At 32.2% G+C, this 5,202-nt stretch overlaps 1 long non-coding RNA gene across 1 annotated transcript in view; it reads right to left on the minus strand.

Moving 5' to 3' along the window:
- Nucleotides 1–560: 560 nt before the first annotated feature.
- Nucleotides 561–5,202, minus strand: part of LOC107457118 (uncharacterized) — a 29,048-nt gene continuing 24,406 nt past the window's right edge. Inside the window, exon 3 of the long non-coding RNA XR_001585799.4 lies at nucleotides 561–1,566. This is a non-coding gene — a long non-coding RNA (uncharacterized lncRNA). The remainder of the gene's footprint in view (nucleotides 1,567–5,202) is intronic.

Here is a 5,202-nt window from a genome sequence, read left to right on the forward strand (position 1 = left end):
TTCATGGGAAATGCGTCACCTCTCACTTTCAGGTTAAACACACATAAAACGTAGAATAATAATCATTTTCGGGAATGTTAACAATCCAATTTAGCGTAATTTTAGAGAAACTTTTGGTTAAACCAAATTCACCAAATTGCTCAATCTATCACCAAAACTATAACAACTGCATTAAACACCAAACATCGATAGTTTACTTTTGACCTAAAAATGGTTACTAAAATTGAAAGGTTTCATCCCATCTCTGAGATATCCTCCCCGCATCCTCAATATTCCTCTAAATCAAAATTTAGCTCAAAAGTTTGATTTCTTAGAGTGGTCCCTTTTGACAGAGATGCCAACTTTTCGAACTAGATTTTGAAATCAGAACACAAAAATATATAAAGTTGGTGTTAAGGGAATCAAATTAGTTTTTTACGCAATTTTGAAATGTATATACAATTCAAGTTTTATGTGGGTTTATTATGTGGGTTTATGTGCCATTTTTTGTATAATTTGCTGTAAAATAAAGGTCCAGGTGGCTGACCTAGACACGGTAAACCGGTTGATAATGTTAGCTGCAACCACTTACACGATTTCTGTTTAAGTTTCGTACGTTTTTTTTTTTTCGTATCATTTCTTTTAAAAAAGAAAAGTTAAAAGCTTACGCAAAAATTTCATATTTCACGAGCTCCAATTGACACTTTATATGAAAAGTTATCCCCCCGAAAAATCAAAGTGACGTCTTTTTAGCCAATATAACAATAACGAAATAATAAAACCACGAATACTTACCCACAGTGTACGGTAATTTTTCATTTGTGCTACGACCGCATTGAGAAATTTACAAAAAAATCTACACTAGCAAATCATAAATGAAATCTTATTGCTAGTGTAGTGATTCATCCTTCCAGTACATGTTATGAGGTAACTTTATGAGCGCATGTGATGACTTCTACCTCGCAACTACTACTATAACTTTCACTTTCTCATGAGCTGTTGTTCTGTACAGTTCTGATCGAGATGTTTGCAAGAACAGTCGTCCGTTCTAAACTCTCAGCATTTTTTGTAACCTGTTATGTTTGAAATTAATTATTAAAAGATAGATTATAATCGATTGGTTACGATGTATAAGCGAACACACATTTATTTACCTTCACCTCAATGGTGACCCGAACGTGATATGATAACGATTACTTCACTTGCAAAAGTTGAAGCTATAGAACTTTTATCAGGGTTTTTTTCGATTCGGTGGGGTAGACTTGGACAGTCAGTTATTAATATAACTTATTATCAATATATTGTCTTTATATTCACTATGAACATTCTGACGCTTTGTTACTTTGCCATCATGATGATAATGATGAAAGCAATAATAATCAATAATTTTCGAAAATAATGATGTAAAAATGTACTTATCGATTTCCAACTCAATCCTCTGCGGCTTGCAGCCAGTCTTGCCAGTCAGACATAAGGTTTGTGGCCTGGGTGCCATTGTGGCCCTCCATTCAACGTACTTGAGTTCCTTGTATTCTAGAATCCTGTATCCTAGGTCTTTGTATCCTAGATCCTTGTGGTTTTCGTATCCTAGAAATAAAAGTAGAAAATTAATAAGTGGGCACATTACCCAAATAAACATCATGGTTCAAATTGCGCAAAGAACTTGAAATAAGAGTATAGGGAAAAAAAACTCTTATTCCGGAACAAATACAGTCATTAATAATAAAAAAAATTGACGACTTCGCAAAGCTACGTCAACCAATAAATTGATAATATAATGTCGAACTTCTATTTAACGAACTTTCATTTTGCAAATTTCTCTATTTAGCGATTTTTTTTCTCGAGAAACCAGGAACTTTTTTGAAATTTCTTCGTAAAATAACTTCCGAATAGCGAAGTAAATTTTTTATTTAACGAACTTTTCTTTAAGATCCATTTTCCCTATTTTACAAAATATTTCAGAACATTTCAAACTTGTTAACGCATTTTATGAGGGAAATGCCCTTGAATTGATTTTCGCAGCCATTTACTTTTCAGAGAAAGCAGTAAAATCTCTTTTTGTTTGCATTTCATACAGGAATCCATGAAAAAAATCAATTTAAGAGAAAGCATAACAGAAATTTATAAGGCATGGAACTATAATGTTGTGGATCGTACTATTCGTAACAGTTTTGCTAAAGCGTGGAGAATTTGGAAAGTGCGGAGGACGAGGATATTCCTTTAGACGAACTTTAAAAAAAATGTGGGTACAGCTAAGAGAGAACCACGAAATTAATGATAATGTAATGAGGAAAGATTTTCTTTTTATTGATTCTGAAGTTGCAACCACAAAAACATTAGTTGAATCGGACATTTTAGATAGTTTGAAAAATAAAAATAATACATCAATAAATTGTGCGGAAGACAAAGATGAAGACGGAGATGATGAAGAAGGCGTCTTCTATGAGATCATTCTTGTCTGCACAAAACACAAAATGAAAAAAAAAATCAATGAACAAATTTAAAAAGACAAATTATTTTTTTCCAGTTTAAATAGGGTTTATGTTTGGTTTATTAAAAACTGCAGATTAAATGATATTTTACATCTCAAACTTAAACAAGGTTGCTTAGCCAGATTTATCAACAAAAAATAAGCACTCTTTAAGTACTTTTCCGGAACTCAAAAATATTTTAATCTCTTTCTTAAAAAAATTATAATTAGGATCTGGGCTGAAATAAAAAAAAAATTCCATCGCTTAAAGTTCTTAATTTATGAACATAAAATCAATAAAATTCAAAAACAGTGAAAATTGTGAAAATCATGCACTTGTTGTAATTTAGAACTACAATCGACAAAACAAGGAAAAAATCTTTTTTTAAAAGATAGAGCACTTTTTATAAGCCCTGAATAAAAAATGAGCACCTTTAAGAACTTTTTAAAAAGGCAACTCACCCTGTTAAATAATTAAACTGATCACTTTTAGTCCAACCCCTTCGATATTAATAAAATTTGGTTGATATGAGCACACATGATTAAGTAATTCCATGAATTTTTAGATTTTTTTTTTTTTTACTTGAAAATCATATAATTAACGGACTCAAGTACAAAGTGTCCAAGTTATAAAATGACAAACTTTCATGATTCATAAAAAGATTGTAACTTTCTAAAAATGTACCGACTACTAAAATATTATCGCGTCCAGGTGGCCGGTAAAAATCGAATCCTCTACCGAACCGGTTCCGGATACCCTGTAAAAATTTGTTACCCGGAGGATTGCGTCAACCTAGTTAAATTTGGATTTATAATTCGATTGGTTCAGGGTACCCGGCTCGTATTAAAGCATTTAAGCATACAATACATCTATAAAGGATCGTGGTGGCTCAGGGGATAGAGCACTCGCCTCCCAATGAAGTGAACCGGGTAGAAATCCCAGCGGTGGATGATCGATACCGCACGATCGATTCCGCACCCGGCTCGCACCGATCATAGTGATAACGTAAAATATCCTGAGTGGTAGACGATCATGGGCTTGAGTCATCTTGACGTCAAACTAACCGTTCGTGGTTTTTCTCTCAATGTAACACAAATGCGTTGTTCCTTCAAAAAAGACATTCGTGAAGGCAATTTTCTTCCAATATTGATCCAGGAACTCCCTTCAAAAGTACAACGCTACGGAGTTGAACATTAGTAGTCGTCAATTGTTCAACGAAGGGTTATAAAATAAAATATAAAAGTAGTAGAGTTTTCGGTCGAATTAATATTTTACAAGATAGAGTTCTTATCAAGATAGAGTAGGAAGTTTATCATGCAGGCATATTAAAAGGAAATAAAAAATCTTAATTTTTTTAAAAATTAATGTGAAGAAAAAGTTTCTAAAAAAAATCTGAGAAAACTGGATGATCAATCTAAATCTTTGCTTTGAAATAGAGACATTTGCTTATAGTCGACTTAATAATTAATTTTTAATTAAATTTCTTTGATTTTTCAATAGCATTTTTTGAAGTAGCTTCTGTTAAACGTAGGATATTTTTAAAAATATTTTAATATTATGAAGATATATAAAGGGAAAAACGTTTTATTTGTCAGCGTTTAATTTTAAATCAAACTATAACTACTTATATAATCTGACTTAAATACCATGATGTCTAACATAATACAATCTCTAACTTTTCGTTACTCTGTGAGAAATTTTATTTAACCTGATATTGAACAGAAGATTCCTTTTGCGGTTTCGTAATTCTTAATATTACGTAACATAGCTTTTTGCCCTGTAATTTGAACCCTGTAACTTGACCCCCCCCCCCATTGAATTTTAAACCCGGAATACATAAATCCTTGATTAAGCAACAAACAAGGGACAAGTTTACTTGATTAAAAACATGCAAAAATATACAAATCGGAAATAATAGTCGGCGAGCTTCAAGCGCTCAAAAATTGACGCCCATTTTCAAGACTTGTCAGACGTGAATGAGAAGCAACAAAACTGATTCAAGTGATAGCGCGTGAAAATTAATTTTACCCTGATTTTCCCATCTCGACCACTGTGGCTTTTCTTGTTCTGTTTTTCCCTTTATTTTCTTCTCTCTTGGCTACCGTGGTTATTTTAGTTTCGTTTTTCATATTTATTTTTCCATTTTTTGTTGGCAACTTTCCGTTTTAATTTTTAAATCACTTTTGTTTCTCTTCATTCACGTCCGACGAGTCTTGAAAATGGGTGCCAATTTTTGAGCTCTCTGAACATCACTTCCGATATTACGATGCTATTACTTCCGATTTGTATATTTTTGAAGCAAATGAAGTTTTAAAGTCAATCAATGTGTTACCGTTTCAGCTTCTTGGGATTATTTTATTTAATAAGAGGCAAGTTTGTTTTCATTAAAAACGTTTTCGACGAAACTAACGTAAATGGATTTTTTTTTCAATATAAACGTATGCAACAAACTGTCTCGAGCTCTTAACCTGCTCTACTTCAAGTTAGAGAGCACGAGGCTGATTTCTACAGTTTATCCTGCGAGGCGATATTTTCAAACAAATAATTTTGTTCTTACTAAAAAGAAATAAGTTATGTAATTTCTGAGCTCAAATCAGCAGTATTTCATAAGATATTAATGATAATAACCAATTGGGTATAATATGAAAAAAACACAACTACTTCGATTTAGTAGGAACAACATATGACGCAATGCTAAACGAATGGAATTTAGTTGTTGTTTATTTAGTTATTGTTATTAGTAGTTGTTGTT

Source organism: Parasteatoda tepidariorum, chromosome 6 (assembly GCF_043381705.1).
Source record: "Parasteatoda tepidariorum isolate YZ-2023 chromosome 6, CAS_Ptep_4.0, whole genome shotgun sequence".
In the NCBI taxonomy this organism is placed as follows: domain Eukaryota; kingdom Metazoa; phylum Arthropoda; class Arachnida; order Araneae; family Theridiidae; genus Parasteatoda; species Parasteatoda tepidariorum.